This window comes from Urocitellus parryii, chromosome 5 (genome assembly GCF_045843805.1).
Source record: "Urocitellus parryii isolate mUroPar1 chromosome 5, mUroPar1.hap1, whole genome shotgun sequence".
Taxonomy (NCBI): Eukaryota; Metazoa; Chordata; class Mammalia; order Rodentia; family Sciuridae; genus Urocitellus; species Urocitellus parryii.
Window position 1 is genome coordinate 175,928,738 of NC_135535.1, and position 20,875 is coordinate 175,949,612.

Here is a 20,875-nt window from a genome sequence, read left to right on the forward strand (position 1 = left end):
AAAGAGACCTAGAGACCTAGAGGCTTGTTCAAGGTCAAAAAGCTCTCAAGCAGCCAAGGCAGAATCTGACTTCCCAACTCTAAACATTGCAATTCTCCATTTCACATTTCACCGAAGAGTTTTCCAGAAACTTTCAGGCTTGAACAATTACTTTAGAAGTAGAAAAACATTTTCTCACTGATTAGACCAGAGTCAATCAACCTGGGTTCTGGTCTCAAATCTTACAAAGGCTATGTAACTTTAGATGTTTCCTGTATCTGCTTCCCCCTGCTTCCTTGTTTTTTTCTTAAAAAAAAAAAAAAAAGATGGATATATGTGGAATTTTAAAATAAAGTATACAATAACAAGTTTTTCTCAGCCAAGAGAAAAGTTGTCTATAATAATGACCACTTAGAAAATCATGTCAGTGAAAATGCTGTATCTCTGACCACCTGGCATATGGAGAAAGCAGTATTTGTGAGGAGATCTACAGCTTTAAATATTTGTACTACTAAAGATAAAATTAATGAGTTCAACAAATAAAAGTTCAATGAAAGTGAGTAGGCAGGTATCGAAGAAAAACAGAAAGAAAAGATTCAATACATAATCGAGTAAGGAAATATAAAGATGGTGTAATTGAGTCATTAACCCAAGAAAAGTTTCTTTTTATAGCTTGAAATAAAATCAATAAACTTCTAGCAAATATTAATCAAGAAAAAAGAAAAAAAAAACATGTGACTGTAGAAATGAGATCTCAAGGAAAGTCTAGGAGCCCAGGGTTGTTCACTCTGCAGAGGTTGCAATTCTCTCACTGCCTTGAAGAAACTTGAGGTTAACAAGTGAATTTCAGAGGCTGTTTTCACAACACCCTCCAGAAAATGACTAAGGATTTACCTTTGGAAAGAAACTTACATTGGGCATACTTATCCCACTTAGAGACTCCTACCTTCATGCTATCCTTCACCCTAACCTCTTCTCTGAACTCCAGCCCCAGATTTCAGCTGTATCTGGACTGCTCCACTGAGGCTTCTCCCTGTTCCTCCAAAATGTCTTCACTTGGATCTCCTCTTTCCCTTTTCTTCCTCTTCTCATTCCCTTTTCCATTCCTTCCTCCGCCTTCTTTCTGTGGATCTATAAATGATACTATCTTCCTAATTGCCCCCAGTTTAACCTCAGGCATCGTTTTTTTAGTAGCTCCCCTCCCCCTTTGTCCTTGTCCCTTTGATAACCTTGCTGAACTCTATCAGTTCTGCATCCACAGTGTATCTATTAACACTGCCACTGCCCTAGTTCAGGCCTTGGCCACCTAACCATTATGTGGTAGCTCTGATCTGGCCTCTCTGTTACCAGTCTCCTCCTTCACAAATCCATCTACAATAATTACCACTGCCTTGCACAGAAACCTTCAACACCCTCCACTGCCAACAATACACAGTCAAAATAAAACAGCCAGGAACTGAAGGTTTCTCCACTGTCCAGCACAATTTGTTCAACCTTAGGTGTCTCCTCTGGATATGCTGTAATAAATCCATTCCAAGGGTTCCAAGCAAAAGTGTTACTAAGAAATTGTGTACCCACCCAAGTTGTCCTTCAAACAAAAAATCATATTTGAACATGCAAGAATTTAGGGATTGCAGCTTTTAAATGCCTACTCCACCATCACCATTCAAAAAAGAAAGAAAAAATAAAAAGATCTTGTAAAACCCTACAAGATGACAAAACCTAAGTTAAAATTATAGTACAAGTGGATTAATTCTAAACCTAATAAAACAAAAGTTGCCACAGTCTTGGCTGGGCACAAAATCAAGAGCCACTCACAGCTTTGTAGATTTAAACAGCAATTCTTTATTCCCGAACCCACACCGGCCCTCTACAAACACGTTCTGGGGAAATTGACGTTCTTCTCGCAAAATTCACGTACTCCACCAGGCTTTGAATCCCAAATACTTTCTGAATCCCACGAGAATTCAACGGGAACTCAGGCAGCAGGATACGCCCTATTCCCAGCAGGAATAACCTTAAACCTGGAACCACCCTAAACCCAGATTGTCCTAAACCGGGAACGCCCTAAATCCAAGGAGCCGGATACTCCCTAAAACCTGAACTGCCCTAATCCAGTAGGATCCTCCTTAAACCCGGATCCACCCTGGTCCTTGAGCAGGGTCACCTTTCTCAAACATACATGCAATGTCACTTCAAATGTCCATTTCCACGAGTCCTTCCTCTAAGCAACATGGGGTACGCTGGCAAGGAAATTTCGATGCGTCATTCCTACTTGGCAATGGCTCTCAGCAAAAAGTAAGCAAAACATTGTATAGGACTAGTGAAACCCTGTGTATGGTGCAAATGGAACATGTTCATTGCCATCCTCAGGAGAGGAAAGAATGCAGAATTGGGTTGTGAATTCCACCTGTGAGACAAGAGTTGAATTGTCTCTATGACTAATGTGTGACCTGTGTGACCGTGGGAACATACCTTAGTGCCTCTGAACCTCAATTTCCTCTCTACCTACCTACCCTCTATCCAGTATTAAATATCATCTACTTATATTTGTCTATCATCCATCACCTGACTACCATCTCCATCTACCCATTATCTGTATGCAATCCATCCATTTATATATCATGACTATATCCTCTATCTATCCACCCCTCTCTACACAATAACAAGAGGATTGGATGATTCCATTGTGAGGGGAATCATGCTCTTTTTCCTACATAAAAAGCCTTTAATTCTGCTGTCCACTCAGGGAGTGGAATAAGAACTTACTTTCTCTCTATCCCATGATTCTTGCTCCTAAAAGCAAGCAGTTGCCTTTTGATGGACAAATCTGGTGGCATTGAGCCACATTTGAAGAGACTGTGGATCTCTGCACAGAAAAGCCTCCCCAAGCCTTGTTCTCTCTCTTGTTCTGTGGTAACCACTGGCCTGCTTGAGTCTAGACACAGTGAGCACTTGGGCTTCCAGTCACACCTGGCCAATAGCCACCCCCTCTATTTGCATCTGAAGGCAAATGAGAAAAGAAGACAAGTCAGGACAGAGGAAAGTAACAAGTAGATGCCCCAAACTCAGTGGCTTTGTACAAAAGAAGCTCATTTCCAATTCTCTGAATGGTTCTGGAAGGGTGTTCAAGTGAGGGGTAGGTGCATCTCTCTTCCTCATGATCCGTAGGCTATTTCCATCTTGTGGCTCCACCATGCCCTAGGGCATCACTGAAGTCTAGATCCAGAGAGCTGACGGAGAAAGCATGAGGATCTTCCCAGGTGGTTTTTGAAGGCTGGGCCCCAGAACAACACACACTGCTTCTGCTTATCCTGCATCAGTGACATCTCAGTCACAGAGTCGCAAGCTGGATACTCAGGAAGCGGATGCTGACACAAAATTTGAGACTTCATGAAGTTTACCAGGAATCAATACCTAAGAAAGGAGAGGAGGAAACCATTTAGCAGAAGTCAAACTGCAACATAGTCTTGACCAAGCAATGGCTAACCCTATGGGGAGCTCAGGAGCAAATATGGCCTATCAGAAGTATCCTCTCCTGAGCCAAAATGATTGTGCCTCATGCAGTCACCAGAAGGGTGTGACATGGGACAAGGCAGCTGAGGCTCTGCAGCTGAAGCCAACCTGACTGAGTGAACTGACAGATACTGTCTGCTGACTGCACTTCCTGCAGCTGGAGAGCAAGACCTCCAAGAAGAGGAGTCTGGAGGCACATCTGCAGGTCTACAGTGCATGGCTATGAAGGAGCCTGAAATTGTGATCCAGCTGTGTGCTTAAGAAGAGGGGGGAAGCAGAGCTTGATGACAGCTAGCAGTCAGGCAAGATGTCAGCATGTTGTCCAAAGTGATTAGACAAAGGAGCCCAGTGCTTGGAAGTCCAGTGATCTAGCAGGTAGTTTGGTCTCCAGTTAGACACACGTACTCACTACATCTGCTAGAACCCTTAATGGAGCCAGGTGATGGGCACCACAAACCCAACTCAAGCATTAATGTTTGGAAGGTGCCTAGACTGTGGATGCCTGATCAATGTAGTTTCCATCTCTAGCTTTTGTTGCTGAATTAAGCTTCTTTGAGAGAGAGTATGAATGCTTAAGTGATTTATTAAGTCAAAATGGAAGATGAAACACGGCCATTGAATTATGCAACTGTGTTTGTTTATGTCTGGACCCATATGCTTTGACCTCCAAGGTGCTGAGAGTCTATGATCACTTTCCCAGTCCAAGAGAGAAATCTGGAGACCTAGTAATGAATCCCCCACTTTGTACCAAGTGACCTACTTTTCTCTTTCGACTGTCACCTCTGAGGTTCCAGTGGTCAAGGGAAAAGTTGGGAAGCTCTCTGTACATTGCAGCTGAGGATGCAGCTGCCAAGCCCTCCCCGCTTGGGTCCCTCCCAGGAAAGCATTGGGAAATTCAAAACAAACACCAGTTCTGACCACCCAGCAAGGCTGCTGGGTTAGCTTTTGGACATCCAGAGCCACAGTGGACCAGGCATGGAGCACCACTCCTGCCCATTGGTAATTCTGGGCAGAGAACCTTTTAAAATGCCAGCCTAGGTAGTTGAGAGATGGATTGTAAAAAAAGGAGCTTCCCTCAATGGGTGATCTGGGCCCATCCCTCCTCCTCCTGCCACCCCTCAGTAGTTCCCACATCCAAAGCCTGGCAGAGAGTAGATGCCCCCCAAAAGGTACAGATTGGTCCTGTAGGAAGTCCCAGCCCATTCCCTTATGGATCAGATGAACCATCCATAACTGGGGAGAAAAGACCACCTCAGGCCTGCTCAGGCCCCCACCTGCTCTGTCACCTTGGATAAGTGACCTCAAAGACCTTTCATCATTCAATTATTAAGTGGGACAAGAATATTAAGTCTACCTCCCCTCCTAAAACCTGAGCTGATGACCTCCAGGGTCCACACATATCCTCTTGCAAGTCAATGGGCTCTTTTCAACATTTTCTTTTTTATTTTGATAACCTAAAAAGATTTCCACGAGGCCCTTCTGGCTCATCAAGAGGGACATATGATTCCGAATACTAGGTTCATTCCTGGTCACTGGGAACCAAGGTGTGTTGTGACTCCAGACACAGCATGTGTGTTTGAATCCAGTTTTTTCCAAGGAAGAGTCAAATGACATCCATCTAATATTTTTGGATCACAATTGACTACAGGTGACTGAAATTACAGAAAGCAGACAGTAGATCAGAGGGACTGCCATGCAGTAGATCCCTGCGATCCTGCAGCAGAAAACTTCTCATAATCTTCTGCACATGAGCATGTACACGCACCTGCAGAGAGAGAGGGGAGCAGCAGAGTCTCAAGCCCTCACTTTATCGGTACTGACAGCCCAGGCAGGAGGAAAGACTCTATCATAGAGACCTTAATGAGCTCAGAAAACAAGAGCTGCCTTCTTTGAATTCCGAGTGAGAGTTTCCAGGCTCTGGTCACCTGCTCTCTGGTTTGTACTTCCCCTGAAGACCTTTTCATAGAGCCTCAGAGTTTCCAAAGCCCTACACAGTAGACAAAATCACACATCAAATGTGGCCACAATGGTTTGCTGTCATGCAGGAGAGAATGACCTGCTCCCTTCACACATCTGGCCAAGGTCAGCTTGGCTCACCCTGGCTCCCCAGGCAGCATGGACTTAACCAAATGCTTCTCCTCTTTCAAGATTTCTTGAAGTCACGTGAACTTGCAGCAAGTCCCACAGTGGCATAACTCCTGGTCCTAGACATTCCTGACACCTCAGTGCAGAATGGCCCAGCACCACCTCACATAATCAGTGTCTTCTCCATCTTGTGGTCCCCCCTGTGCCTCTGTTCACCAAGTCTCTACATAGCATTTAGGAAAAACCACGTGGACAGAGGGTGGCAATGGGGTGAAGCTGTCGTCTTTCTGGCATTCCTGAGAGAGCAGTTGAAAGAGCAAAAATGTGGGAGTGGTGGGTCTCTAGAAAGACACCTTTCTTGCGAGTCAGAATCTCTGTTGAGACTATGACTCGCACTCAGCAGCATGTGTCAGCACTTCTCATATCTCTTACTTCCTTACCAACTCCCCCTATTTCTCTCTGAGTTTTTGTCCAGTGGTTAATCTCCGAAGCACTAGAATGTCTACGATACTTCCTCCAATTGAAGCATCTGTTCCAGTGCACTACCCTCTGCCAATCAGCCTCTCCTAGGCTCCTCCCTTCCTCAACCCCAAAAAAATTCCTCCAAGGACTTTACAACCAAGTTTCTCTACAGTCCAGCTCTGAACCCCATCCAGCTCAGCATGTCTTCTCTCCTCCTTTGGCATGGGAACACAGAAAACAGAGATGAAATAAGACCTTGGCCCTGCCCTTTCAAAGTTCTCCCCCTGCTATAGAGATGGGATGTATGAGCACCGGTTCACACGGAGTTCATGGCTATGCTCATGGGATCCCAAGAAAGGAGTGATCATTTCCACAAGTTCATCTGGGAAGACTCAGGGAGGACCAGGAGCGGGTGCAGAGGGATCAAGAGCAAGGACTCTTGGGTGGGGCCCACCGGTTTAAGTCTTCTATTTCCAGCTGTGTGACTTTATACACGCTAACACCTCTGGACCCCGTCTCACTGTAACACAATAATACTCACCTCACAGGGTATTGGAGACTTGGGAGATTGTGCCTTCTTGTGGGTGCTCAGTCACCATTTTTTTTTTTAATTCCCATGGAAGAACCCAGTGCAAACCCTGAGGCCAATGACTACAGCAAGGGCTAAGACCTGAGTTCAAATCTTATCAAAGGGTGTGGCCTTTCTTAATTTGCTTTGTCACCTATACTGTGGGAATTATAGAAAAACCCAACCCAGAGAGCTACTAGGAGGACTAAAGTAAATAACGTAGAAGATGATTGACACAAGGCTCGACGTCTATTACACACTTAATAAACATTGTGAACTGTCACAGCCTTGGAATCCATGTGGTCTGGGCTGCCTGGCAGGTGTCACTCCCTAGCCAAATCCTGAATGGTAGGGGGCACAGGGTAAGGTTCTCAGGGGGAACACAGACAGGGCAGCCACAACCTCCAGCTCCTGGTAAGTTCTTTCTTGTGGAGAAAACTCTACCCAACGTCACCAAGGCTCTGTGGAAGTTGCCATTTGCTTAACTGGTTTCAAAACCCAGCCTGTTGGCCTATAAATTCCAACCTGTTTGTCTAAAATTTTCTTCCCAATAGATGGTTTATATGTTCAACTTTGAGTAATCAAAAGTACAGTTAATAATCCACATACCTGTTCATTCAGTCACTCCACAAGCAGACTCTGATCTTACCTTTGAGTTGTCATCATAACAGAACAGTAATCTCTGTCCAGTTTATGCAGCATCTTCACCACACACTGTCGCACTTGATCCTTCACGACAGTCCCACGAAACAGGCCAAGTTTGTCCCAACATGGAAAATGCAAATAGCCACTCTAGGTCTTCTAAATTAGAGTTGCTTAGGGTCAGTGTTATTGTATGTTACCGCATGCAATTGTAGTTCATGGCCTTTTCACTGTTGCATAGTATTTTATTACATGACTGTATTTGACTGTGAATGGATATTCAGGGAATTCCCAGTCTGGGGATATTACAAAAAGTGCTGATAAAAACATTCTTGTTTGTATCTTTTGGAATTTCTTGGTCCTAGGGTGTTCAAGTGTTCTGTTTTAGGATATAATGTCAAACTGTTTAAAGTCACCCACCATTCCAGAACAAGAGTTCTACCCCAGCACTTGTTTCTGGTGAGGAAAACCAAGGCCCAGTGAGGGCAAGTGACCTGCCCAGATCACAGCCAAAATGGGACAAATTTGCACAGGTACCCAGGTACCTTGGGGACAGATTTTTGTTCTTTATTCTGACCCAATTGCTTCAGCCCATATGAATCCCCATGTCCCGGCCAGAGCTATGAGGTTCAGCTTTAGCTGTACTCTAACCAACCTTTCTCTCTACCCCTCCATGTTCTGTTAGCAGTCTTCCTGGTTGGCTCAGTACAGAACTTAAGCCAACACAGTTGGTGGGAATGGGTGTGCTTGCTTCCTTTGGAAATGTTGGAGCATTCCCAAAGGGGTGAACCCAACTGAGGTGGAGCTCTCACTCCCTCCCCTCCTGCTCCCAAGATGGAAAGTAAGTGCCCTGGGGCTGGGGAAGAAGCAGGTGATGCAGAGAGAATTAAGCACCTTCCACCCTACAAGTTCCTTTCACTGAAGTACCTTGTCTCCACAGAAATAGTACCAATTTCATGGTAAGACCTCCCCAGAGTAGGACTTCCCATGAGGAATGGCATTTTGTACATCTTCCTTTGGTCCACTTCCATGAGAGAGGGCTGGGTTGCTTGTCTCTGGCTCACTGGGGATGGGGGAAGAATTCAAAGGTAGAAACTGCAGATTTCTGTTCATTGTGGAGACCTGGAGAAGAATGAGGGGATAGAAAAACACTCTGATGGCTCAGTAATGCTAATAGTTGCTATCTGTTAGTACCTTTTATATACCGATATTACATTCAAACCATCACTTTATACATGACATGAAGAAACCCAGGCCCAGAAAGTCTCAGTTCATCAAGGATCACATCGGGGTAGAAATAAACATTTTGTTGACCATCTAATCATGCCCAAATTAAATAATAAAAGATTTCTTTATTACAGATCTTTCCAGCGGTTTTATGATAATAACGTTTATTCATTTATAAAGGGAAAATTATTTGTAAAACTTTTTCCAAACCTTTGTCCTTCTTCCCCTCGAAGCACACTTACTAAGGCCTTGATAAATAGCACAGGTGAGAAGTGTTGGTTTCATCTCACCTACATACTTACATTAAAAATGTCATTTTCTAAGCCCAAATCTATCACAATTAAAAAGAAAAAGACTTGGGGAAAAAAAAGCAAAATAAGATTCAGGATGAGCACAGGATGACCTCAACTGCGGGTCATCCTCCAACACCCGACGCAGGCAAGTTGGTAACCCACCTATATAGCAAGTGAAGCTTGAGAGCAGGTGCCAGACTGTATGCTGCAAAATTCTCTCCTATCCCATTTTCTCTTCTGCAATGCGATCTCACCATTCCCCTATCAGGAGGCTGAGTTGATTTCCCCTCCCCTTGACTCTCAGTGGCTTTTTAACTGCTTTGATTAATAGAGTATGGCAGAAAATGACACAGTGTGACTTCCTGGGCTGAGTCATGACAAGTGGGGCAGCTTCTAACTTGCCACTGGAATGTACCTTCATGTTGTATCACATGTGTACCTTGCTATATGTGGCACAGCATTAAACTTCCAATTGTGTAAGAAGGTCAATTACCCTGAAGCCGCCATGCCATGAAGAAGCCCAAGACACTTGGAGAAGCCACACCTAGGTCAAGTTATAGCAGCCTAGGCACCAGAGGAGTGGATGAAGGATCCCCAAGATGCTTATAGACATCTGTCAAGTCACCCTAGCCTTTCAGCATTACCAGCTGAAATTATGCTGCAGAGGCCAAGCCACATCTTTTATTCCCTGTCTAAATTCCTGACCCATAGAATCTATAAGCATAATAGAAAAAAGGTTACTGTTTTAAGTCACTATGTTTTGGAGTGGCTTTGATGCAGCAATAGTAATGGGAAGAGGGAATGTGCTTAATTTGGGCATTTCTGGACATACTTAAATTTAAATTGAAGGGGGCTGAGGTTGTGGCTCAGTGGTAGAGTGCTTGCCTCGAATGGGTGAGGCACTGGGTTCAATCCTCAGCACCACATAGAAATAAATAAAATAAAGGTACTGTGTCCAGCTACAACTAAAAAAACAATTAAATTGAGGGTTCCAATTGATAGCAATGTTCTCCTTTATATTGATGGATGATTTTTTTTCCTGTATGATTTTTTTCATTAGTATACAACCTTTCAACTGAGGATTCATTTATTCAACAATACATATTAAGGTCTAGCTATTTGTAGGACCAAAAGGACAAAGCACAGATGTGGCACCACTTCCATGGAGCTTGCATCTTATGTGGCTACTTAGCAAATGCTAGTATCACACAGCTGGAAATACCATTTCAACAGGAAGGAATAAATGTGGGAGGGAAAAGACAGAAAAACCCCTGACAACCAGGACATAGATATAGTTCTGGCTGCTTGAAGCCATGGAGACAGTAACTCAAATAGTTTAAAGCCGGAAATGGTTTTCCAACCAGCTGTGAATTTGAAAATCCCATATGCAGTACAACATTAAGCTTCTATTTTGGAAATTCTTTCATCTTTTTCGGAAGCATCTCAGGGGCCCTTCCTTCCTCTTGGAAGACAACCAGTTTTCTGTAGAAACTACTTCATCAGCAGGAGCCGAGACGTTTCATATGCAACTGTGTAATTCAGAAAACATGGTTTAAAAAATAATCTCTCCTGGGTGAAGAAAGAAATATCACAGAGCAGCATTTCTGTAAGCACCAGCTGGACAGCTTTGGATGCACTACTTTCTTCTCCCTTTGAAATGACAGAACCCTGGCACCTGCGTATGAATGCGGTATTATTGATTTCCTTAAAAGACTGAGCATTCCATTTCTGAGTTACTGAGATTCTTTCTCCATTGGCACCAGTGTCCACAGCACCAGTAGGCAGCCATAGCATCCTCTTCGATGTTCAATTCAAGGTATAATTTCTAATTTAGGATTTGTGCCAGACACTGTATCAGGAGTTGGAGACAGAGTCATGGACAAGACAGCAATCCTTCCTCCTTCATGTAGCTCACACTCTAGCTATGTGAAGCTGAAGTCAAACAAAAGCCAGATGTCAGAGAAAAATACTAAGTGTTGTCAGTAACAACAAAGGTGGAGGAAAGTGCTGGACACAGGAGAGATGAGGGAAGTTCTCCTTAAGCAAATAGGCAGAGGAGGCATGGGAGGCAGCCAGATGAAAGGAGGGAGGAGAGGAGCAGAGCTGGCAAGGGAAAGACATGACCCTGGTCCAGCCAGTGTTTGGAACTGAACAAAAACCAGTGGAGGCCAAGAGCAAGAGGGGAACAGGGTGAGATGAGGCAGGGGAGATGGCGGGGCTGGACTCCCAGAGCACAGTGAGAAGTTCTCTGAAATGCACTGATGCATTTCAATCAGGGTAGTGGTGTGGTCACATTATTGTCCATAAAGGGAACTCTGGCTGTGAAGTATGAGGGGGAGAGGGCCATAAATGACATCTGGGAGACCCAGGAAGAGGCTACTGCAATAGTCCAGGTGAACAATGATGCTGGTCCTGCCTGGTGCAGTAGCAGAGGCAACAGGGGATATAGAATGGGAGTTTGGGCAAGTGAGGAACTCAAACTTTTGTTTAATAAAACATTCTGATGAGGCTTTTCATGGCAGTAAGTCCTAGCGCTTGGGCCAAAGGCACAGCAATCAGACTAAGGGAAGTAGGTCCCTGGCCACATAGTGTGAGAAGACACTGGAGTTTCCATGACTATCCCAAAAAAAGGCAGTGAGGAAGTACAGGAATGGGGAGACCCTGCTTCAGGGGGAATATGGAGGGGGCCCAGCAAGATGTCAAGGAGTCAGGATTCCTGGGAAAGCAAAGGCCAGTGAGAAGTCTCAGGTGACAGAAGAACTAGAGGGACATTTAAGAACCAGAATGTTTTTGTGCTGTGTGTTGCTATAGTTATATGAATTCTCCATCCAGACCACACCTGCTTGCAATTGCTCTGAATGTCTAGAAAGTTGTATGCAAGTAGTATTTGAAGGAAATGAAGGGAAATAGGACATGGTCCATCGTGGGTGGAAACCTGAAGGAGAAAGTAGCCTTGAGAAGCAGAGATTGAGACTTTACAAAGGCAAGGAATGGCTACAAGAGGTGACCATGATCACTACCCAGATCACTAGGGCTTTCCACTGTGTGTGGGAAGGGGTTTGAGGCCTCTGTAGTCAGATGCCTCAAAACAGGATGACATCAGAAGGCGGGAAGACATGAGACATCCAGATGGCAGATGTCCAGGTAATATATTATTTTGTGCCTGCTGCACCATGTGTGTTATTCATCCAAGACTCAATGAAACAGTACTCTGGAAGCATCAGGTATTGGGCTGGGTGAAAGGAAGGCAGAGGGAAATAAGACACCATCCCTTTAAGAACTCAGTGTGGAATAGAATGAGCAGACCTATAGGAAGAAGTCAGCTGAAGAGCCATGCAATCAGGGTTTCTGTTAGGGTAGGCTCAGGTGCACTTAGGCTCAGGTGCAGTCTGTATTTCTTCCTCTTTTTCCTGGGTGGAAATGCCTATGTGTCAAGGAGAATGAGTAACAAAAATGCAAACTCTCTTTTTGGTGCATCAAGAGATGGATCTCAGATGGCAAAAAGTAATGAAGATTAAATAGAAAATCAAGAGGGACTCAAAGGAGCAAGCAGAGAAATGATGCTATACAAAAATTATTTGATGTGTTTTGGGGGAGGGGAACTAGAGGAGTAAGGCTAAATTACCCATCACACAGATGAGCCAGAATTGCAAGAAGCAGTTGGTATGGGACAGAAGAAGAAGAAAGAGCCAGGCATGGTGGCACAAACCTAATCCCAGCCACTCGGGAGACTGAGGCAGGAGGATTGCAAGTTCAAAGCCAGCCTAAGGAACTTAATGAGGCCTAGGCAACTTAGTGAGACGTTTTCTCTAAATAAAATGTTTTAAAAAAAACGGCTGGGAATGTAGTTCAGTGGTTAAGATCCTGGGTTCATTCCCCAATACGAAAGAAAGAAAGAAAGAAAGAAAGAAAGAAAGAAAGAAAGAAAGAAAGAAAGAAAGAAAGAAAGAAAGAAAGGAAGGAAGGAAGGAAGGAAGGAAGGAAAGAAAAGAAAAGAAAAGAAAAGAAAAGAAAAGAAAAGAAAAGAAAAGAAAAGAAAAGAAAAGAAAAGAAAAGAAAAGAAAAGAAAAGAAAGAATCTTAGTAGTGGGAATTAGAAGTAAGAAGAGAACCACAGTTAACTGTCTCCATTGGGAGATACGAAGGTAAAGTCCTCACAAAATCTTGGACCATAAGAGCTAAATCTATACATTGAAAGGGCACAGAGTAATCCAGAAAGAATTGATGCAGAAAACTACCATTGAGTTTAACGTAGCAAATTTACTGGACTTCAAAGATAAAGCAAAAGCTCTTTGGGCAACGAGGGGGGGAAATATTAAGTTACTTATAAAAGAAAAAAATTAAATTAGGCTCAGATCTGTAAGGTAACTTTTGATGGAGGAAGATAATAGAGCAATGGATTTTTTTAAAAAAAAACAAGATTATTGCTCATATTAGGAAATTAATAGGTATTTTATGGATTCATTTATTTTTGGCACCCACCAGGTATTGAACCTAGGGACGCTTAACTACCGAGCCACATCTCCAGCCCTTTTTATTTTATATTTTGAGACAAGGTCTCACTAAGTTGCATAGGTCCTTTCTAAGTTGCTGAGGCTGAGTTTGAACTCGTGATCCTCCTGTCTCAGCCTCCTGAGCCACTGGGATTGTAGGCCTGGGCCACCACACCCAGCAATAAATACTTTATAAATAAATGAAGGATTAAGTTATAGTGATACAGGTAAACAATACTTTAAAAATATAAACCATAATAAATGTGGGACCACACACACACACTTATGATAGAATTTGAAAATCCCCATTTCATAACTTCAAATTAAATGATTAATTAGGCAGCAACCATCAATGGTCAAATACTTTTAAAAAGCTTCAAATGGAAAAAAAATCAAGCTGGCAATATTTGAAGTTACTGAGCAATTACCAAAAATAAAGTAATTAGACATTATGTTCCTTCTTTGGCAACTTACTGCTACTTTTAAGGCATTTTACAAAAAAAAATAATTCAATCAGTACTCTAGATCTAATGCACTAATATTTGCAGGAAATACAGAGCATACATGAATAAATTAAACTACCCCATGGGAGAGCAATGAGCCAAATCCAGAAGGCAGAAAATTTTATAGGATAAATGATTCATGGGAAAAGAACAGAGGTGAACGGGGTAAATGTTACAGATTAAAAGCAAATTAAGTAAAATATAAAATAAGTACTATCTGTGGACTCCAGATTCTAATTTGAAAACCAATTGTAAAGAGAAATTGAACTTTCCAGCAGTAATTACCTCTTCAAGACCATGTCTCTTGAAGATCCCCTTAATTTTCCTCCAGAAGAGAAGAGGGAATACAGAAGCTCCCAATGCAAAGCCCCAGTTCCTACCTCATCAACGTACAGTCCAGAGATGCTACAAAATCATTATGGTCTTTAGTCATACATAAGCAGTAGCTGTGTGTGTTAACTCCACTGTCCTCTGCCAGCAGGAGGAAAGGCAGGCTTCCAGAAGGATACGCCTTCGAACTAAAAACACCCTGAATCAAGGTGAGTGGTGAACCATCCCAATAAGAAAGTGATTAAGACAAAGGAATTTGGGCTGGGGTTCTGGCTCAGTGGTAGAGTGCTTGCCTAGTATGTGTGAGGCACTGGGTTCGATTCTCAGCACCACATATAGATTTTTAAAAAAAAATAAAGGTCCATTGACAACTAAAAGATATTTTTTAAACGACAAAGGAATTTGAATGTGTATTGGCTATTAATGATATTTATGTGTTATTAATTATGTATATGTGATAATGGCATTATCTATGAGTGTGATATTGTTTTCACTTTAACTTTTTAAAACTTTTTCTGCTATAGGCATAATTTACATCTGTATTCATGGGTGAGAGAATATGCTTTCTGAATCTGAATTTAAATTGTCCAGGACAACACACACACACACACACACACACACACACACACACACACACACACCCTAGACCCAGATGGCTTCTCAATGGTATTCTCACAACCCTTGAATTTAATGTAATGTAATGAATAATTACAATGCTACTTAAAGTGTGTCCCAGAGTACTAAGAATATATTCACTCTTTTAATTCTTATGACAACCCTCAGAGGCAGGGATTATCCTCGCTTTGCATTTGAGGCCACCAAGCCACAAAAACATGAAGAATCTCACCCAAGGTCACATATTTGGAAGAGGTTGAGACAGATTTGAAACCAAAAAGTGTAACTCAGAGCAAGTACTCTCCTGTTGCATATGAGCCTTATGAATAGCACTCTTGGGAGCTGTGCAGAACACAGAACCGCCCTCAAGAACGTACATGTAGGCCACCTTGACCACTATGCAATTCAGTCTTTTATAAACCAGTGAGTAAATAAATCTAAGAGTGATGAGTTCTTACTAGTTTCACCTTCAGCAGATGGGCTCCCTAAATCCTGCCTTGTTCTCAAGAAGGCTGAAGGCAAGTCGAGTGTGATGGTGCACATCTATAATCCCAGTGACAAGGGAGGCTGAGGCAGGAGGATTGCAAGTTCAAGACCAGCCTCAGCAACTTAGCAAGGCCTTGCCTTAAAGTAACAAAATGGGGTGGAGATGTAACAATGGTAGAGCACACTGGACTCAATCCCCAATACTACAAAAAATTTTAAAAAGAGAAAGAAAAAAAAGAAAGAAAAAGATCATTGAATACTGAGATATGCAGGCCAAGTTTACTGCACTGGAGTTCCAGCAACCTTTTGCTAACTCTGCTTTACTACTTGGAAACAAATCATTTTGCCTGACAGGAAATGAAGTGATGTTGGCCTTATTCCTCTTGGCTACTCTGGTTTCCTCCAACTGAGAGGGACAGCAGTCAGCTCCCTGTCAGAAACTCTGGCTGAGATCAAGGGGGGAAAAAACAATACAATGAAATACACAAGAAGCCAAGGCTTATCTATCCAAGATAATTTATATCCCTGGACTGATTCTGTGCGCACAGTTCCTACTGTTGGCTTCTCTTCCCTGAAGTAAGTAAGGACCAGTCAAATGTGACTCCATAAGCTGAGAGAAAGAGTAGACAGGTAACTCACTCTGGGTAATTCTTCACATGTACATAGCTCTCTTCCTCAATGAACTAAGAGAGAGTAGGACCGGGAAGACTGGGGTCCAGGTGGTTAGACTGAAAGGAGATAGTAATCACCAAAAAAGACCTGAGTCTGACAGCTCTTTGTTAAGAGGAATTTACCTCTATCTGGTGCCATTTTGGAGGAAGTGATGTCCGGAGAAGATGGGGACATGTAGTATGTGGACATTGAATGACCAGCAGAGGACCCCAGTAGTCCAGCTCTGAGAGACCAGGAGTTGTGAGAAAAGAGAAGACTGAAAAAGGTTGTAGTAGATGCATTACTGTTTATTTTCACAAGTCCAGCACATTCTCCCATGCTCCTTTCTTTGGATCCTTTGGGGAATTCCTTCCTATTTCATAGTGAGGCTGTCAATAACAGTGTCTGATCCCTCTTCTCAGTGAAAGAGCATGTGATCCAGGCCAGTTAGACTCATCCATGAGGTTGATACATGGACAATGAGATACAGAGGCCTGCCTCTAAAAATTACTTAAACTATAATAGCACTTAATTATCTACCATAACAAAAGACACGTGGAGCTATTTTGTTCCCAGAATGATGGCTTGGTTTAAAGACATTACCAAGGTCCTAGTTTCTTTCCACCTTTCCATATACCACCTTTGAAGGATTAGGGTTTTTTGTTTGTTTGTTTGTTTGTCCTGGTGTTTGTCACAAGATGACTGCCACAGCTCCAGCTATTATCATAACACTCTCCCCTTGCAATTTATTAATCAGAGTTGAGTCATGTGACCACTCTTGGCTGCAAGAGAGGCTGAGAAAACAAGTATCAAAGAAGACTGGATTTGTATGCACTAAAGGGTTAACACAACAGGCCTGAGCCTGCTATCCTTAGGAGAGTCTGTTGACAAGGTTGGGGAGGCTTCCTGGGGACAGGACTTGAATGAGGTCTGGAGAGATGAGTTAGCTTTAGATGCAGAAAGGGTGGGAATTGAACCATGCAGCAAAGCAAGGCCCAGAGGCAGAAATGAGATCAGTATGCTCAGGGCTCATCAGGAAGGCTAGCTGAGGGCTTCCCTCAGGCAGGAGGAGGAAGCTAGTGAGCAGGATAATGAAGAGAGAGATGAGCAAGGAGCCTGACTGGAGGAGGCAGTCCTATGTCCTGAAGCAGGCTCCTGGGCAGTACTATGTGGCTAGTGTCCAGCTGAAGTTCCTACAGGGAACTGGAGACAAGGAAAAGCACTAGATGGCCCCAACCCCTGAAACAGAGGTGGGTTTTAAGGGGATGGGAGCAGTGAGAGTCCATGAAAATAAAGAAGATGGGCAGATTGGAGAGGCATAAATGAGGGCAGAAACAGCTGAGCTTGGAGATTAAACACAGACACTAGATGCAGAAGCCAAGAGGCCTGGCTCCAGGACTTTGTGCCCAGGACACGGGAATCTCCCCTTGTGCAGGCGGAGGACACGCACAGCTGCTCCACATCCCCACCAAGTCTCACACTAACACCACGGGATAGAGGACACTTAGGAAATGGCCTGGCCAGGTCCCTCCTGGCTTTGGAAATCCCCATGAGGGAGATTCTCTTTCTCCTCCCCCCACCTCTCTCCCTGTCTCTGTCCTTCTTAACCTCCTTTTCACCTCCTCCTCCTCTTCCTCCTCCTTTTCCTCCCCCTCCTCTTCTAAGTTTTTGGGGGGACTTTTGGGGGACTAGGAACCACAGTTCCCTCCACTGTGCCCCCAGTTCTTAGAGGACCAACCCACCATCTTTCTAGGCCTAGATGACATCAGGAAGATTCTAAAATGCCTCTACCTGTCCCTTCCACCAGCCTGGCTCCCACTGCCTCGTCCCAGAAACCTGTTCAAATGGAAGGGCGTCCAGGAGCATCCACTTTCTCTCCAAACCCCCAAGCTGCTGTCAAGCTTAGTTAAAAAGGGGATGCAGTGGCATGTAGGGCATGAAGGACACTGATCCCTAGAACAACTGGCTCACTATTACAGAGGGAGGGCCTGTGCTCAGGCCTGTGGCCAGCCTCAGCCATTAAGGCCTTCGGTCAGCCCTGGCCAGTCTCCTCAAGGGGGCAGGACTGTCTCTTCTTAGACACACACATACACACACTGAGTAAGTTGTCCCACGTTAGGAAAAAGTCATTCTAATCCCCAGAGATTAGAAATGGACTCTTGCAGTTGGAAATGGGAATTTGAAAGTATGAAAACCAGCTTTAACTGCTTTGTTGGACCCTAGTCAAATGAGCCCTTGTGCCTGGGAAATTGGGATCTCCGGAATGCGATAGAAGAGATAGAAGGGACAGACAGGGGGAAGAGGGGATTGGGAAAGAGAGAAAAAGAAACAAGTTCGGCCTTTAGAAGGCATCTGACCCAGGCAGGCTGAGCTTTCCTTGGTGCCCTGGCCTCCTAGAAGAACCATTTCCTATTACACACAGCAATTGCACCCAGGAGGTACCCCACAAACACTGTGCAGGGGAATGTGGATTTTTCTGGAGAAGCACCTAAACCACCAGTGGTCTTGGCTGCAAGGGGCAGCCTCTCCCATTTGTAACTTATCCAAGGCCATTCGGTTAAGCTAAGCACTCATGGACAATTCACACCTACAAGGCAGGTGAGGTTTATGTGAAAACTTTCAAGTAGGTGCACACCCTTGAGGTTTTTTCCAAAGTGCAAGGCTTGGAGAATGTGACCAGTTCTGGAATTAGCACCCCAAATACTGCTCTCTCTTGAGATTTCCTGCCCCATCTATACACCCATGTAACATACTTACATAAATACTCAGATACATAGACACATGTTCACACGCATCACCAGAGATGCATACACATGTAACTACATGAACTTTCTTCTTATTTTATTCAAAACTTTCATTAATTACAAAGGTGTAGGCTCTAGACATTACAGATAACATTTTAAAGTAATAATGTTAATCCCTTAGTGTAATCAGTGTTAGCAATTTGGTATGTATCCTCCTGTATCTTTCTCTACACTGATGCAAAATTATGTAAACATTCATTGAGGATTTTTACATGTACAAATAGGATTATTACTAAGCTTATTTTTTCAGCAACTTATTTCTTTAACACTATATTTTGGGCATCCTTCAACTCAGTACTTATAGAGCTCTTTCTAATGGCTGCTCACACACATTTAATCCACATCTGCTTAAGCTAACACAGCTGTGTGTGTGCATGGACTTAACCCCATCCCCTACCACCCTAGCCCCAAGGCTATTCATGATGGCACTGTCCCCACTTGTGGCCCCAGACTGCCAAACGTGTGGTTACTGCTGTATGGTTTCCCCCTCACAACCACCTTTCAGATCTTGCTGATCTGCCTCCAACAGGTGGTTAAATGCAGTCCATTGGGACCAGGCTATACTGCTGAGCGGACTGCCCTTGTAATCTCCACAACCCCATCCAGACTCCCAGGGATTAAAAACTGTGACCTGGGAACATGGTGAAAGCCCAGAGCCAAGCACTTTGGAGGCTGGTGATAGAGGGGAGGCAGGAAATTGGTCAGCCAGTAAATAAAAATCAGAGGTGCCCTGGAGCAGGAACACGTACCTAAGTCTAGGAATCAGAAGCCAGTCCTACCCTGATATTAATTCACTGTGTGACCTCAGACAAACCTTTACCCTCTCTGGGCCTCATCTTCTCTTTCCTAAAATGAAGGTGTTAGTACTGCTGTTTCTAAAGAACTTCCAGCATAAGCACTGGGTTCAGTCAGTGAGTCTTGCTTTGCCCCTCTCATACTGATCCTCTCATGGGACTCTTCTCCCTGTACCCTGAGGCCCCAGGGCCCCTGGAATCAAGCTGGTAAGGACAGGGCAGCTGGGCCAGACCAGAGAGGCAGGCAGGGGCACTGCCATGGAGGCCAGATCCAGACTACAGTTTCCTAGGCCTGGCAAAGTCTCACCTGCTCCTTCTAAGGCAGGAAGCACCCTTACTGTGCTTTGGAACCATGCTTCCCAGTAATTATACCTGGGGACACCAAGTGCTTTTTCTTTGGAATTGAAAAAAAAATTAAAAGGTAATATTTCAGTAAGTTCATGCACTTTCTACCCTGCTGAGTGCTTGTCTGAATTTCCCTGTTGATCTGGCCCCTTAAGTGCAGCATCTACTATTTACTCATTTCTATATCCCCACGGTCTAGATAGTACCTATTTATTAAGTGTTCAGTAAATATTTCTATGTCTGTCTAAGCTACTCTGATTATAAATGTGATACATTGGTATTGATTTAAAAATCCCCCAAATAGATAAACAATTTAACTTAGTAAGTGGAAAGTTTTCCAAAATTCTGTTCTACCTCCTTCCCCATAAATATTCATTATGATCCATTTGGCAACATTCTTTTCTATGAGTATTTCTCAATATTGCACTATTGATGTTTGGGGCCAGATAATTCTGTGTTGTAGGATGATTGGCAGCATATCCAGCCTCTACCCACCAGATGCCAGCATTCCCCCAGTTGTGACAACCAAAAATATCTTCAAACATTTCCAAGTGTCTCCAGGGGCAAACTCAGACACCCCCCTCCCCTCATCTTCTTATGTTGTATATAATACCCAGAGTGAGAGTGAAATTGAGAGAAAAAGCAGTAAGAGAAAGAAAGAGATGATGATACAGAGATCGACAATTATGTGTAATTGGTTGAATGTAGATTAAAATTCCTATTCTCTGATTCCTAGTCTTGTAGATTCCCTCTTCACAGTCTTTATTTCATTCATTCATTCCTTTTTCTGGTGGGGGTATGGGGAACACTGGGGATTGAACTCAGGGGCACTTGACCACTGAGCCACATCCCTAGCCCTATTTAGAGACAAGGTCCCACCAAGTTGTTTAGTGTCTCGCTTTTGCTGAGTCTGGCTTTGAACTCGCAATACTCCTGTCTCAGCCTCCTGAACCTCTGGGATTACAGACAAGCACCACCATGCCTGACTCATTCATTCAAGTACTTACTGAGTACCTACAAAGTGATAGTAACTGTTAATAGATAGTTTTAAATAATAAAGATCTACTTCCTAGGTATTTTTTG

General features: G+C 43.6%; 1 long non-coding RNA gene across 2 annotated transcripts in view; it reads right to left on the minus strand.

Moving 5' to 3' along the window:
• Positions 1–1,835: 1,835 nt before the first annotated feature.
• Positions 1,836–20,875, minus strand: part of LOC113188835 (uncharacterized) — a 67,591-nt gene continuing 48,551 nt past the window's right edge. For both annotated transcript variants that reach the window (XR_003301589.2, XR_013343625.1), the window contains exons 2-4: positions 8,180–8,374; positions 7,260–7,411; positions 1,836–3,396 (exon numbers count right to left, since the gene is read on the minus strand). This is a non-coding gene — a long non-coding RNA (uncharacterized LOC113188835). The remainder of the gene's footprint in view (positions 3,397–7,259; positions 7,412–8,179; positions 8,375–20,875) is intronic.